At 43.3% G+C, this 17,245-nt stretch overlaps 1 long non-coding RNA gene across 1 annotated transcript in view; it reads left to right on the forward strand.

The window, feature by feature from the left end:
- LOC119934982 overlaps nucleotides 1-17,245 on the forward strand; it is a 47,757-nt gene that overhangs the window by 15,781 nt on the left and 14,731 nt on the right. Inside the window, exon 3 of the long non-coding RNA XR_005453054.1 lies at nucleotides 16,544-16,675. This is a non-coding gene — a long non-coding RNA (uncharacterized LOC119934982). The remainder of the gene's footprint in view (nucleotides 1-16,543; nucleotides 16,676-17,245) is intronic.

Raw genomic sequence — 17,245 nt, forward strand, 5'->3', positions numbered from 1 at the left:
TCTCCCCTCAGGAAAGCTCTTAGGCTTCAGCCCTGCTCCAAGTGCTCCGTCTAAGAAGCAGCAGCTCTCTGCTATTCGGAGGACACTTTCCTATCACATAGGTAATGGAATAATCAGATCAGGGAGGCAGCAAGAGAAATGAACCTACGAGTAATTTGGAGGCTCTCATCGTCCAAAACGCACAGGTGCTTCATTTGTTTTCATTTTCACTGGCTTGGGAGGCGACTCCAGCAGGCTCCAGTGTATCTGCCCCTCGGATCTAATAGAGGGAAACCAGCCAGTCAATTTTAACAAGAGAAGCTCCGTCTAGCTGCTACTGGGTTCTGAAATGGTACTAATACACCTTAATAGGTTTCAGCAAACAATTTGGAATAAATTAGACAGCACGTTACTGCCGAGGTAATAACTCCTGGCACTAAATCACAGAAAATCAGTCTCTGTGATGTGTTTCAAAAGCACCTTCATCAAGCCACCTAGAGTCCAGCCGATATCGGTATTGATCACTGCTTACTCTTCCTCATGGGCGAAGAAAGCAGAGTGGCTGCCATATACATAAACCCAAGCAGCTGTTCTTCACCGTGAATGGCTTGGCTGTAAACAGAAAGCGTCCAGGGGCCTCTGAGTTACAGATGGTCTCTGTCCTTGTCTTGGTAGCCCTAGGAGGTTTTATATCTGCGTCTCCAAAGACAAACTCTATCTGCCGCTGTTTTCTTGAAAGGACGAAAGATGCCCATCTCTGTCCCATCTTCATCCTCAGCCTTTCCAGTCCTCTGTTTACTAGTCAATCTGGCCAGGATCTAGGCCCTAGTCTCCTCAGACTACAGGGGAATCAACAGAGGTCATCTGGTCCATTTCCCTGCCTCTAGATTGTCTTGTCGACTAGCCTTTCCTGAAACAGGTCTTTTTTAGTAACCACGCCACCACTTCCCTCATGAACACATTCATGTGTCCTACAAAACTTACAGTCAAGGATTTCTAAGCTTTGAAACAACCTTGCAGAAATTTAAGACTATTTCTTCTAGCTCTGTCCTCTGGAAGCAGCGGGGCCTCATGGAAAGAGCTTGGGCCTGAGAGTCAGAGGACCTGTGTTCTTATCCCAGGAACGTCTCTTCAACATTGGCATTCATTCATTCATTCAATTGTATTTACTGAGTGATTACTGTGTGGAGAGCACTGTACAAAGTGCTTGGGAGAGTACAATACAACAGAGTTCATAGACACGTTCCCTGCCCACAACGAGCTTACAGTCTAGCAGCCACTTACCTGCTGTGTGACCTTGGGCAAATCACTTAACTTCCCTGTGCCTCGGTTTCCTTAATTGTAAAATGGGGATTCGATTCCTGTTCTCCCTCCTTGGACTGTGAGTCCCATGTGGAATAGGGACTGTGTCTGTCTTGATTTACTTGTATTTACCCCAGGGCTTAGAACAGTGCTTGACACACGGTAAGCACTTAATAAATACCATAATTAAGTAATTAATTGGCAGGTGACACCATTTGGTTGCCATCACTATTGCCTTCAGAACAGAAGCCCATCATCCAATCAATCAAACCATCAATGACATTAAGAGCCTACTGTGGGCAGAACACTGTATTACTTGAATGCAACAGGATTCCTGCCCTCAAGGAACTTACAATCTAACAGGGGAATACTAGAAAACCCTCCCTCAACTTTCAACAGGCCAAACAATCCCAGTGCCTTCAGCTTTCCTCAAAGTCAGGTGGTCAGTTAGTCAATCATATTTACTGAGCACTGTACTAAGCTCCTGGGAGAGTACAATATAGCAATATAAGAGACACTTTCCCTGCCCACAGCGGGCTTATGGTCTAGAGGATTGCAGAGGATTCTCTCCGCACTGTTGGGCTGTGAGCGGTAGCAGCAGCATCAACCTGCCAGCATTTGAGAAGGCCAGGTGCTGGAGCTCAGGACAAACCTCCATTTGAATGTTCCTGCCTGGCAAAACTGCCCTCGACAAACACATTTGATGCTCATACATTATCTTTTGGCCGCTTCCCCACATACCCATCTGCTGAAATGGCAGTGTGCCTGCTCCCTGGCCCGAGCTCCAGCTATATTTAAAGTGGGTGCCAATCACAAGAGGGCTGAGTGGCCGTGGGCACCGTGTTCGTGGATAGAGTGACTTCTGCCCCAGATGGGTGCATCCCTTTGGACAGATGCCTTGGATATCTCAACTGTGATGAAGTGGGGCCCCTGAGAGGGGCAGGCGGGAGAGGGGAGGAGGGAAATCCTGGTGAGCTGGAGAGCCCACGTGGGAGGGAGGACAGGGGCCTTTTGTGCCAGTTCTGACAATAAGAGTTTGAAGGTGGAAGGGCTAAATGTGAAACGGCTAAGTGTATGACCCCATTCACTCGCCATCACCCCAGTTTCTACAGCTGGGATCCTACACCCCTCTTCATCACATCCCAAATGAAAAGCCTAGATGTAACTCTCAGCATACGAGGCCCTGAGAGTGACCATTTGAATTTGTAGAGCACAGGGATTTTATGCCAAGGGTTTTCACATCAGTTATTTCAGATGGCATTTATTAAGTACTTACCAGATGTCAAGCACATTGCGAAGTGTAGACACAAGACAGATCGGACAAAGTCCCTGCCCATTCAGGGTTCACAGTCTAAGAAGGAGGGAAGATGAGTATTTTATTCCCATTTTCAGATGAGGAAACTGGGGCGCAGAGAGATTAAGTGACTTGTCCAAAGTCCCACGGCAGGTCAGGGGCAGAGCCAGGATTAGAACCAAGGACTTCTGACTCTACTGCCTTCTCACAGGAGAAGATGAGATTCATGTTAATGCTACCAGGCTCTCCCAGTCACCAGGTGGTAGAATCTACGACCAGCAAGGCTACATTTGGAAGTAGATAAAATTCTAGACATGTGGATCCAGAGGGTGTGAACTGTCCCCTTAGGTCACAACAGTTGAATGGGAAACAAGACAGTGTCTGTTTATTCCTTTATGCAAATATTTGCTTAACCTATCCATGTGTTGGTTTTTTTAGATGACTCTGGTCTTTACCCTGTATATCACAATGGGCACTGGCCAAGCACCTTATAATCATCTAAGATCACTCCTGGATTTATATTTCGTGGTGAAATCTGAACATGTCAGAAACGTGAGTGCAGATTTGGGACACAGCCCAGTGACAGAACAGATCCAAGTGTGTAGTAGGAGCAGCTCCAGGGCTTCCGAGCCTCTTAAGGAACATCTGGGCAAATCTATAAAGGCACTAACTCCTCCCCTGAATATTGTTTCCAAGCCATGGATCTCAGCAGCAGAAGTGGAGTGGAGAGGGGATGGTTTTTAAAATGAAAAAACAGACATAGAGGCGTCCAGCAGTGAAGGGAGACTAAGTGCAGAGGATTAGAAGCAGCATGGCTTGTGGATAGAGCCCGGGCCTGAGAGTCAGAAGGACTAATTTTGGCTCTACTATTTGTCTGCTGTGTGAGCTTAGGCAAGTCACTTCACTTCTCTGTACCTCAGTTACCTCATCTGTAAAAGGAGGATTAATACTGTGTGCCCCATGTGGCAGATGGACTGTGGCCCACCTGATAAGTTTGTATCTACCCAGTGCTTAGTACAGTGCCTGCTGCTTAACAAATACCAAAAAAAATAAAATAAGGTTTCCAAATCTATCAATCAATGATATTTACTGAGTGCCTACTATGTGCAGAGCACTGTACTAAGCGCTTGAGAGAGTACAATATGAAGAATTAGTGGATATGTTCCCTGCCCATAACAAGCCCAGTTATAAGGTCATCTGGTATTGCATCTGTCCTGGCCAGAGTGCTAAGCATTTAGTATTAACACAGATGACAGGCCACCTTAATCATCCCTAACGCTCTTCGTAATTTTCACTCATCTGAGAATATGTTTCGTTTTTCACATCATCCAAGTAGAACAATGGCTAAAGACAAGATGTTCCCGAGAAATAATTTTTAGTCTTCAGCTCCAAATGGAAACATAGTGGGCTTGCAGTTGAAGTAGTGAGTTTATCAACTGGCAGTGTTCTATTAGATATAATGGCGACCTACATCACCAGCTTTTGGTAGACAATATACCTTGTGCACATATTTGTTTAACGTATGGATTGAGTATCCCAGAGTTTATAATAACCTGCTCTTTACATCCCAGTGAAACTTGCTTTAGGGAAATATCTTTAATGAATATTGTTTCTCTCGTCCATTTTAGAGTAAATCTTCCTCACTGTTTGATTTATCATTGGCTGGTTTAAGTAGACAAGTTTATCAGTCTTAAACTGTCGGATTTCAAGTATATTTTTTGGCATGAGAAGGTTGTTTGGAGGTCATGATGATGATGATGATGGTATTTGTTAAGCGCTATGTGCCCAGCACTGTTCTAACTGGGGTAGATACAAGGTAATCAGGTTGTCCCAGGTGGGGCTCACAGTCTTCATCCCCATTTTACAGATGGGGGAACTGAGGCACAGAGAAGTCAAGTGATTTGTCCAAAGTCACACAGCTGACAAGTGGCGGAGCTGGGTTTAGAACCCAGAACATCTGACTCCCAAGCCCGGGTTCTTTCCACTAAGCTATGCTGCTTCTCATAAGAGCAAACATTTCTTCTCACCTACACAGAATCTCCCTGCTTAATTTCCCCTCTTTGGTCATGTGTTCTGCCCACCCACCTCAGCATGCTGATATACAAATTTGTTTATCTTTCTACTCTGCATTGAATTTAATTGTTAGTCAAATCAGTCAATGGTATTTTAGTGCTTACTGTTCAAGTTAGCATAGTCCTGTGCCAAAGCCATTATCCCTGCTGTGGGCATAGTGAGACCTACTGCCTAATTGGATGAGACAGGCAGATGTCAAGCATGCAGTTATAGCAGGAGCAAGGACAAGGATCTAGTGGTTAGTAATATCAGTATGTTGGGATGAGTGACCAAATGAATAACCGAATATATGTATACATTAATGCTGAGGGGGTGTGGCAAGAGCAGGGGCTTGGGAGTTAGAGGATGTGGATTCTCATCCCGGCTCCACCACTTGTCTGCAGTGTGACCTTGGACAAGTCACTTAACTTCTTTGGGCCTCAGTTACTTCATCTGTAAATGGGGATTAAGGCTGTGAGCCCTGTGTGGGCAGGGACTGTGTCCAACCTAATTCACTTGTAATAATAATAATGATGGAATTTTTAAGCACTTATTATGTGCAAAGCACTGTTCTAAGCACTGGGGAGGTTACAAGGTGATCAGGTTGTCCCACAGGGGGCTCACAGTCTTCATCCCCATTTTACAGATGAGGTAACTGAAGCACAGAGAAGGTAAGTGACTTGCCCAAAGTCACACAGCTGACAATTGGCAGAGCTGGGATGCGAACCCACATCCTCTAAGGGCAAGAGCCCTTGCTCTTTCCACTGAGCCACACTGCTTCTCAACTTGTACCTACCCGCACACTGAGAACAGTGTTAAACACACAGTAAGCACTTAACAAATGCCAAAAAATAAAGTCAATAAAATAAGTATTTATTGAGTGCTTACTGTGTTCAGAGCACTAAGCTCTTAATAGTTCCCTGGACTGAGTCCTGCAGCCTGTCAGGGCAGGTTCGTTTCCCTTTTTTCATCCTCTGCAATTCCTAGATCCTTTTCTCTACACTGTAAACTCCTTGTGGGTAGGAATGAGTCTACCAAATCTGTTGTATTCTCCCAAGCTCTCAGCCTAGTGCTCTACACATATAGCAAGCACTCAATAAATACCATTGATTGATTGATTGATTGATTAGTAATCCTACCAAAAGCATTTGGATTACTGTAGACGCCAAGGTTCTCTTTTTTCTCTCTGGCTTTCTGTCTCCCTCCTTAATCCTTCTGAGTAAGCAGCCCATTTTCATAATAATAATAATAATAATAATGATGATGGCATTTGTTAAGCGCTTACTATGTGTGACGCACTGTTCTAAGTTCTGGGGGGAATACAAGGGGAACAGGTTGTCCCACATGGGGCTCACAGTTTTCATCCCCATTTTACAGATGAGGGAACTGAGGATCAGAGAAGGTAAGTGACTTGCCCAAGGTCACACAGCAGAAATGTGGTGGAGTTGGGATTAGAACCCATGACCTCTGACTCCCAAGCCCAGGCTATTTCCACTGAGACACGCTGCTTCTCTTTCATGCTCACATGCCCATTATTTCTACAATTAATCTCCTCCCCTTTGTCATTCTGGGCAAGGGGAATACTTGTCTGAGAAACCTTTTATTAATTCTTTATCTCAATCTGTTGATATTTTTGTGTCAGAAAGACTTCCCAGCTATTTTCTGAGGTCCATTTTTTTTTTTTTTTTCCTGTCCTGGCCCACATTTCATCCTGTTGATTTGTTTATTGTTATCCCATTGGGTTGGTTTAAGATCCATTGATCTTACCACTCTGGCTTCTGCACAGTAAATTTTCTATAATGCCTGTTCCAAGTCTGATATTTCACCAAGATAATTAAGGTAAAACCCATTTAATGAGAGATCCAATTATAATTGCCATTATCTTTTATAGGTCTGAATCTTTGCGATAGACCTAGTTCTCCTACAACACGAGTGTTATTCTCTTGGAAAATGCCCTTTAAAGCCCCTCTTAATGTACTCATGTTGCATTACTCATTGCCCCAACACCACCACGTATAAACAAACCATTTCATCTGACACCACAAATGAGCTGTATCCAAGCGGGTTTCTTATCTCCTAACGGAATTTTGGTCTAAATGTGTATTGAAAACGTGCATTTTGGGCAGAATTGAATCCATTCTATTTCACTGTGTTGGGTCGGTAAGTCTAAACCAAGTCAGAGTGACATTAAAATGATGTTCTATTATTTGAAACAACTGGTACTTCCATTCACAATTACTGCTGCTTCTTCCCCTGTCTGCCTTCATTACTCAGGGATATATTTCTGCCTTCTAATTAATTATCAATGGGGACCTCTTCGTGTGCTTTTCTTTTGATTCATCTCTGTCCAGAGACCTCACACCTGGTGATTTCAGGGAGCAGGTGTACTCTTCATTATTCTTCATAATGCCCTGCCTCTGAGCTGTCAATCCTGGCTGTCAATTCCAAATACCAGAAAAAAAAATAAATGGGATTACATTTTGTGAACTCAGCTTTAATTATGGCTCCAATGTTACTATGCCTTATGTTTCCATTAATTTCTGCTCTCCATTTAATGGGTGACCACGTGGAAAAAGCTCAAACTGAGAGTCCGGAGACCTGTGTTCTAATTCCAACTAGTGCTTAGAACAGTGCCCTGGTGCTTAGAACAGTGATTGGCACATAATAAGTGCTTAACAAATACCACAATTGTTATTATTATTTCCACAATTTTGCCTGTTCTGAGACTGTGGGTGAATCACTTATCTTCTTTATGCCTCAGTTTCCTTATCTAAAAATACCTGTTCTCCCTTCCATAGATTGGGAGCCCATGTTGGGCAGGGACTGTGACTGCTGTATAGCAGCGTGGCTTAGTGGATAGTGCATAGGCATCAGAGTCAGAAGGACCTGGGTTCTAATCCCAGCTCTACCACTTGTCTGCTGTGTGACCTTGGGCAAGTCACTTCACTTCTCTGTGCCTCAGTTACCTCATCTGTAAAATGGGGATTATGAGTGTGAGCACCATGTGGACAGGGACTGTGTCCAACCTGGTTAACTTATATTTTCCCCATTCATTCATTCATTCAATCGTATTTATTGAGTGCTTACTGTGTGCAGAGCACTGTACTAAGCACTTGGGAAGTACAAGTTGACAACACATAGAGACGGTCCCTACCCAACAGTGGGCTCACAGTCTAGAAAGGGGAGACAGAGAATAAAACAAAATACATTAACAAAAAAACCAGAATAAATATGTACAAATAAAATAAATAGAGTAATAAATTCGTACAAACATACAAACGTACAAACAGAGTTTGGAACAGTCCTTTGCACACAGGGAGCGCTTAACAGTTGCCATAATAATTAGAATTAAGCACATAGTATGTGACACATAGTAAATGTTTGACAAAAACCGCAGTTATTGTCCATCCTTTTGGGTGGTTACTGAGCCGATGTCTATCAGCGAAACCTAAAGAGCAAATACCACTAGGGGCTCTTGGGTAAGATTTCTGCTTCTAAGGATTCTTTGATACCCTTAGCACCAATCCAGTTTCAAAAACAGACCCTGCTCATTGGAGAAAGTAAAATCTATCAAACCTTCCCCCTCACCCTCATTCCTTCTTCTCCTTCGAGTAGCAATTCCAGACCTCATGGTGAGTCGCCATCATATGCATGTGTTGCCAAGCACTGCTAGCCATTGCTGATATTGCCTGTTTAAAGACTGAACGTCCTTTAAGGATTTGGGATTTGGATCCCAGATTTGGATTTGGGATTGGCAGACTATTGTTGCCATGTTTAAACCTGCCTCTTCCATACAAGGTCCATCGACCTGACCTGAGGAAGGGAGATTGTGTTTCTTGTTCCCTGTCATTCATGCTCCTCTGGAATCTTTGAGCTCCACTCAGGAGAAAGTGGAGGGAGATGAAGGAGCCATAGATGAATTGATGGGAGAAATTCCACCATTCCACTCCTGTGGCGGTTGCCTGCTCTCCTGGAAGTAATCCCACATGGTTCTGTGTGCCCTGTGGCATGTTTTGAATAAAGATATTACCTAATGCCCTTGAGGTGGGGATGGGGGAATACAACACTCTCCCAAACTTTAATCCGTGAGGTTGCCTCTCTGAGGCCCTGAAGAGCAAAGTGCTTAGTACAGTGCACTGCACACAGAAAGTGTTCCATAAATACCAGCTCTTAGAACAGTGGCACATAGTAAGAGCTTAGAGTTAGATTCCTTTGATTAGCATCCGTAGCATGGCCTGGATCCGAAGTTCTGAATGAATCAAGTAATTTTATTTATTAAGCTCTTACTGTGTGCAAAGCACTGAACTAAGGGCTTGGGAGAGTACAATATAACCATTTAACATTCCCTGCCCACAACAAGCTTATAGTCTAGAGGGGAGCTTACAGTTTGAAGTCTTTTTTCTTTTGTGAAAATTCCACTGAGTATTCCATGGCTCATCATAGACAGGGTGTACTCAGAATCTCCAGACCTCATGTTCTACTTGTCTCCTCTCACCTTGACAAGCCCCTCCAACTTGACTCTGGAATAACCCTTTAACTTGCCTTGGAGTGCTCTTCCACTGAACTGGCTCATTTTCTTCAAGGATTTCTTCCTCCTCTTTCTCTTTTTTTTAATGATATTTTTAAAGTGCTTACTGTGTGTCAAACACTTTCCTAAGTGTTTTCCCATTTTTCCCATATCTTATGCAGCCTACGTAGGAGGGAGAACAGGTACTTATTCATTCATTCAGTCAGTCATATTTATTGAGCTCTTACTGTGTGCAGAGCACTGTACTAAGCGCTTAATCTCCATTTTGCAGGTGTGGTAACTGGCACAGAGAAGTTAAATGACTTGGCCATGGTCACATAGCAAGCAGCTGGCAGAGCCAGGATTAGAACCCAGGTCCTCTGGCTCCCAGGCCCTTGATCTTTCCACTAGGCCATAAGGATTCTCAATTTTTTTCCTCTTCCTCCTTTTCTTTCTCCTTCCTCTCACTCTTCTTCTCCTCTCTCCTCTCTGAGTAGATTGTTACTTTTCTGCTTTGATTCTTTGTGGGTCACGGATCGATCCTCTACTAAAGTTACCATTCTCAGAGCTCCTGCTGAGGTCCAAGCTGGGAGATAGTTCAGCAAGTTGACAAATCCATCATGACTCCGTTTCTCAACCCCAGCTGCATTCAATTTTATTGACTGCCTCACCATTTTCATCAACCAGGCTCCTGATTATTAAATGGTAAGAAATTGAGAAAATACATCCTTAGGGGCAGTCAACATTGATTAGAAGAGAAACCAATAGTCCCTGAGTATTTTCCAGCACAGTCTCCTGTGTGATTGGGCTGTGTGATTTGAAAGACCCTACACAGTGCTTGCAAACATTTCCTTTGTGAACTCATGACTCTAGGATTCCCATAATACTGAGAGAATATTTGGCTTATTGGAATGTGCTTCTGATGCTGGAAAAATATCACCAGTCTTTCTGGAACACTGGATTCAATCAGATTAAATTTGGGACCATTATTTCAAGATTATTTTACAAGGCCATGGCCAGAGGGAAAAGAAAAAGGTGCCAGCAAAATGAGTAGCTGTCATGGCAACCTTCAGGAAGCTCGATCCCAAGGATGGAAGCAGGAGATGCCTTTGGAAGTTGTTATTGGGTTGGGGGTTCGTTAACCAATTAGTGGTATTCATTGAGTTCCTACTGTAATGAATGCTGTACTGAGCACTTGGGGAACACAATCATGGTTTGAAGACACAGCTCCTGCCCTCAAGGAGATTCCAATCTAATGGGGAAAGCACCCAGATGTGATTCTTTTTTTTATAATCAGTAGGTGAGTGAGGAGGAAGAAGGTTACAGAACCAACCCGAAAAAGTTAGGCTGGAGGCTGGTCTAATGGAAAAACTCACAGTTCTGGGCTTCAGAGTACCCAAATTCTAATCCTACCTCTGCCACCGACAGGCAGCAGCAATGTGGCCTAGTGGAAAGAGCACCAGCCTAGGAGTCAGAGGACATGAGTTCTAACCCTGACACCACCTCCCTGCTGTGTGGTCTTCAACAAGTCACTTAACTCCTCTGTGCCTCGGCTTCCTTATTCATCAAATGGTGATTCAATTTCTCATCTCTCTCCAACCTAGATTGTGAGCCCCGTGTGGGATAGGACCATGTCTTCTCTGATTATCTTGTGTCATTATGACGGCTGGGAGATAGAAACTTTGACTGCTGAGTCTCATCTGCCAGCCCCAGAAGCTAGATCACATACAAGGGGCTCACTCTAGACTTAAATAATGAGGTCGATTTAGCATTGTTCTTCACTCTCCCATTAAGCCTAGGGCCCAAAACACTCAAAGCTACATTATCTGTTATATTATTATATATTTGTTTATCTATATTATATATTATTATATATTGTTATGTATTATATATAAATGGCTGGACTTTGGTGATTCTCTTTTCCCAGAATCACCTCCAGTACAGTTCAGATACATAAAGCTGATGGGGACCATTGACAATCAGGAAAGTTAGCCACTGATTTTCCAGATCAGTCCTGATATTGGGTCTAGCAGGGCCTTGTTCCCTGGATTCCTCAGGAGCCGAAGTTTCCATCTCCAAACCATCATCCCGATCAACTCATCGGGGCCATTCAGATGCCAATATTCAGCAATGGCCCCAGTGAAACCTTCACTGAGTGTGAATTAATAAGTCAGCTGGTGCTGGGCTACAGATGTTCTGCTCTCTGGCAATGGGCCTTACGTGAAGATAAGCAGATTTACATACTTAACTAATGTGTTTATTTAAAGGAAATTTCCAAATCCAAAATAACATCCAGATTTCTTTCTTGGCATCAGATCAAAAGATGTACTATCAATAAGAACAAGATCCAGGATAAAACTTTTCAACATCTGCTGAAAGCTAAACAGAAGATTCAGGGAGGGGTTTTCAGATTTAATGGCAGGAAAAATTCCCTGCCTGCATGCAGTGGGTATTTTTGAATTTCCCAGAATGGTCCTGACCTTTCCTGTTTGCATATTCACCAGACCCCTAGGACAAGCTCCAGACAATTTTTCTCAAGGAAAAAATCAGGTGGAAGAGAGAGATGCTGGGAGTTGGAGCAGGTCAAGGGACCATCTAGAAAAACTACATTTCTCTCCCTGGAGATAGGTACCCAGGTTTTTTTTTTTTCTGTTAATCAATGGTATTTACTGAGGGCTTACTGTGTGCAGAGCACTGTACTAAGCACTTGAGAGAGTACAATACAAAATTCTTTGTGGACAGGGAATGTATCTGTTTATTGTTGCCCTGTACTCTCCCAAGTGCTTAGTGCAGTGCTCCGCACACAGTAAGCACACAATAAATACGATTGAATTAATGAATGACAGAGTTGGTAGACAGGTTCCCTGCCCACAACGAGTTTCTCTAGGGACAAAAGAAGTAGTTGTCACAGTGAAAATCACAGGGTGAGGAAGAAAACTCTTCTTCTTTTTCCTCAAGGAGTGAGAGAATGAATAAGCTTGTGTAATACCAAGGAGAAATTTACTTTGTAGCCTCAGAGTTCCATGTGAGGCAAAGGGCTGTGTCTTATCTGATTGTATTGTATCTACCCCAATTCTGGATAGAGGGCTAATAAATTCCACCAGTATTATTGTCATGATTGTCATGATTATTTTCAGTCAGGGAGAAATCTCTTATCTGTAATATGTGGATTAAGATTGTTGTTACCATGTGGAACAGGGTCAGTGTCCAACCTGACTAGCGTGACTCAGTGGCAAGAGCACGGGTTTGGGAGTCAGAGGTCGTGGGTTCTAATCCCTGCTCTGCCACTTGTCAGCTGTGAGACTTTGGGCAAGTCACACTTAACTTCTTTGTGCCTGAGTTACCTCATCTGGAAAATGGGGATTAAGACTGTGAACCCCACATGGGACAACCTGATAACCTTGTATCTATCCCAGAGCTTAGAACAGTGCTTGGCACATACTAAGCACTTAACAAATGCCAGTATTATTATTCTTATCATTACTCCAGGGCTTAGTACAGTGCCTGGCACATAATAAGCACTTAACAAAGCCATTAAAACAAAAAATCTCATTTCTAATCCCCAGTCAGCTTCTCAGTCACACCTCATGGGGCTCGTCCATCCCTATGTTGGTTCCTTGTCCGGTTCCACAGAGTGATGTGGGTCTTCAGGTCCTGAAGCCATAACCCAGACTTGCCTCTGACTGGCTGGAATTTTTTTCCACCTCACTCCCCTGCCATGCAACCTCCTTCTCTTTGTGGTCCATACCTCCGCTCTTGAGAGAGGGGTGTCTGAACTATGATGGGAGTCCTTTTCTCAGTCCACAGAGCCCAATGGGAGCTGATGTCTAAAGCCATGTGATCAAGCCTAGCCTCTTGGGCTCTCAGAAATAGACTTCTGGCGTTGCCTGGCTTAATATGACAGCCAACAGATATCCTCTGGGTGACAAAGTCCAGGTCCACTTTGGGGGTAGTGAGATGCTGTCTCCCTGGCCCTGAAGGAGTCACTAGTAGCAAACACTGAGGATTGTGCATTACCAGCAGTAAAGGGCAAGAAGATTTTACAGCAATTAAAAGGAAGTTATTATAAGGCTGTCATGAACTTTCAGGCCATCCCAGCATCTAACAGAAATCAGGTAGCAGGCTAAATAGAAATCAGACCATGGGTGAAATCAGAATCAGGCAGCAGACCTATCGGATAAACTCTGCCTCACCTCATATTCTTATGGAATCCAATTTTCAGAAGATTCTAGATTCCATAGGAGATTTTTATCGGGGATTGATTGTGTGGCAGAGGACAGAGGGTGCATGGCTAGGAGAGGGGAAGCATGGGAAACGAGGATGGGGCCCATAAGGTTGTTTGGGGCTGGAGACTTTTTTGGACAATGCTAAATAAGTAGAAAGGTGACATTTTTATAGTAGTTGTTAAGTGCTTACTATGTGCCAGGCACTGTGCTAAGCAAGGGGGGAAGATACAAGATAAAAAGGGCAGACACAGTCCCTACCCCACATGGGACTCACAGTCTAAGTAGGAGGGAGATGAGGTATTGAATCCCCATTTGACAAATGAGGAAGCTGAGGCACAGAGATGTTAAGTGACTTGCTCAAGGTCACACTGGTGGAGCCTGGATAAGAGCTCAGGTCCTCTGACCCCCAGGCCCATGCTCTTTCCACCAGGCCACCTTCTCTCTTTTATATAAATCATTTGACTACTCGTCGAAAGTTTGAATAATAGAACAGTAGGCATGATGGCTCTTTCAGAGAGGGGAATGCCCCATCTTGTTTGGCTAGTCGAGCTTTTAAAATTTTATTACCCAAACGTGTCCGACTTTGGATAAGCAGTCAGATCCTGTAAATGCTGCTGTAAACGATCATTATTATTGAACAAACACGTTGTTAAAGATAATAATATATTCTGCCTGAGTACACTGGCAGCGAGTTGGGTTGTGATGTGCAATATCTTGTTGGCTTAAAAAGTGTTCATTAGGGCATCAATGTCACCAATTCCTAGCTCAGTCCTTCTAGACTTTCTCTCCTTCTGCCTCCCTGAATAAAACTGGAAAACACTGATGGATAATTATAGGTGCCTAGCTCCAGAGCGGAGCTTCCACTTGGGAATGTATTTGTGAGGTGGAGTTCCAAAGCCCGGAGAACAACCAGCTTCATCTTTCTTGTCCTCATCTTCTTCAACTGCCTTTATTTTCCATTCAAAGACTCCCACTGCATGATGTTCATGACTTCTTTAACCTGTGTAAATTGGAGCCTGAGTCCCAGTCAATCAATTAGTCACTTTCATTGAGCTCTTACTGTGTGCAAACACTGTTCTAAGTGCTTGGGAGAGTACAGTAAAGAAGAATTAGAGAAGCAGCCTGGCTTGGTGGAAAGAGCATGAGCTTGGGAGTCAGGGGTTGTGGTTTCTAATCCCAGCTGTGCCACTTATCAGCTGTGTGACTTTGGGCAAGTCACTTAACTTCTCTGTGCCTCAGTTACCTCATCTGTAAAATGGGGATTAAGACTGTGAGCCCCATGTGGGACAACCTGATTACCTTGTATCTACCCCAGCGCTTAGAACAGTGCTTGCCATATATTAAACACTTAACAAATACCATCATTATTATTATTACAATAATAATATAACAGACACATTCCCTACCCATAGTGAGCTTACATTCTAGAGCAGGAGAGGGACATTAATATACATAAATAAATAAATTATAGATATGTACACAAGTGCTACAGGGCTGGGAAGGGGGATGAATAAAGAGAGCAAGTCAGGGCAAGGCAGAACAGAGTTGAAGAAAAGGAAAAGAGGGCTAAGTCGTGGAAGGCCTCTTGGAGGAGATGTGCCTTCAATTAGGCTGTGAATCTGGGGCGAATAATTGACTGTCAGGTATGAGGAAGGAGGGCGTTCCAGGCCAGAGGCAGTCAGTTGGCGAGAGATCAGCAGTGAGATAGATGAGATCAAGGTACAGTGAAAAGGTTAGCACTAGAGGAGAGAAGAGTGCGGGCTGGGTTGTAGAGGAGAGTAGCAAGAGGTAGGAGGAGGTAAGGTGATTGAGTGCTTAGAAGCCAATGGTGTGGAGTTTCTGTTTGGTGAGGCGGTGGATGAACAACCACTGGAGGCTCTTGAGGAGTGGAAAAACATGGCCTGAACATTTTTGTAGAAGAGTGAAATAGTGACTACAGTGGGGAGAGACAGGAGGCTGGGCCGTCAGCAAGGAGCCTGATGTAGGTTGAGGGAGGGGTGAATAAAGGGAGCAAATCCAAGCGCAAGGGACATGCAGAAGGGAGTAGAGAAGCACAAGGAAGTGTATATTAAAATTTAGATTTGGGGAGGAAGGGAGACGGGTCCTAAGAGAATAGAAAACAAGAAGAATCAGAGTTTGGCAGAAAGTTTGGATTCAACTGCATTTCTTTGGGTGTTGAAATTGATGGGGTGAAAGTGGAAAGTACAGCTGGGTTTGGTTCTCTGGTTCCAAAGAAATTAACAAGGGGAGAGCAGATTTTATTTGCCTGATCCTGCTTCCCAAACTCAGAAACCTGGCCAATCCCAGCTCCAGGTAAATGCCACATTGTCATCTGGGATTTTCTGCGGGCTCACCTCAGCCCCAAGAAGTTTTGGATTTTTTAGATTAAAAAATGTTTCCTTTAAGAATCTCATTCCTCTGTACTCTCCAATGAGGAAAGGAGTGAGGAATGGTGATGGTGAAGTCAAAGGTTTTTTACCAGTGGAAAAGAAGGCAAGAATGTAAAGCAACTCTTCCCTCCCTACTTCCCTCATGAAATACCTCTTGTCCCCATTTATTTGTTTTTTGAACCTACCACCTACGAGCTTCAGGGAAAACCCCTCCTCTTGGTCCTGTGAAATTTGGTGAGCCAGATTTTACCCTGCCGACTCTCCTCATGATTTTGGGGTCTTCAATCCTCTCTCAGTCTCTGATTTCATAAATGAGGAGTCCTAAAGCTTTCAAAGACAAATACCTGTTCTCCCTCCTACTCAGACTATGAGCTCCATATTGAGACAGAGACTATGTCCAACTTGATTATCTTCTATCTACTTATATCTAGTACAGTGCTTGGCATATAGCACATACCTAACAAATATCACACTTTTTCATAATTATTATTGCTACAAAGGCTTAGGAAAATCCCACTGGGTGAGCAAAATGGGAATTCCTCCATTCCATCGATCAATTAGTCAATAAACAGTATTCATAGAGTGCTTAGTCTGTGGAGAGCACTGTAACTAGTGTTTGAGAGAATACCATAGGAGTAAACAGACACGATCCCTGACCTTGTGGAGTTTACAGTCTAGCAGGGGATCTTCAGGGTGAAACAGTCAGAATCTGATCGATACATAGGGGATTAATTAAAAAAACCAAAAAATGTTTTACCCCTTTCTCATCACTGAACATTATCTCCTGAAGCAGGTGTTTCAGGATGGCTCTTTTCCATATGCTGTAATGTTAAGAACACAGCGATGCTTCTAGAGAGAGAGAGATTCACCTCACACAATTGAAAGAGTTGGCGAAGAGTCGGAGGGAAGACTAAATCTTGATCAGGTATGCTTAGGTGTGGGGAAGGAGCTTAACTTATATAGCGTGATGTGCTGGAGAGGCAATACCAATCAGAAAGAAGAGGTGCAAATGTAACAGCTATGGTGCCTCCTTACCTTTTACAAAATATGGCCCTTTAAAAAAAAAGAACGGGAATAGTAAGACCACTTTTTCTTAAGGGATGCAGTGATAAAGAAATTACATAGTTATTTGAGAGGAACATAAATAAAGATTAATAGGTTAATGAGTTATTTTCCTTTCATTACAACACTATTGTACTTTATTATAATTGCTTTGCACTCATTTAATTAAATTTGAACCAGGGCCAACACAAGATAATTTGTTTTCCCTGTACTAAACAATGAGTATGCAGATTGGAAGTACTGAAGCAATAATCAGCCCTCTGTTTGCAACACTTCTCTACTCCAAGTAGACATTATAACTGATAATTTGATTGTTGCCGCACTCTGTGCAATATATTTTAAAACAACATTAACATAATGGAAATGATGTTGTGTGCGTAATCTGAGTTTTTCACTGGGCGACTATTTGAATCCTCTTCTGAAATGAACAAGG

This window comes from Tachyglossus aculeatus, chromosome 11, assembly GCF_015852505.1.
Source record: "Tachyglossus aculeatus isolate mTacAcu1 chromosome 11, mTacAcu1.pri, whole genome shotgun sequence".
Taxonomy (NCBI): domain Eukaryota; kingdom Metazoa; phylum Chordata; class Mammalia; order Monotremata; family Tachyglossidae; genus Tachyglossus; species Tachyglossus aculeatus.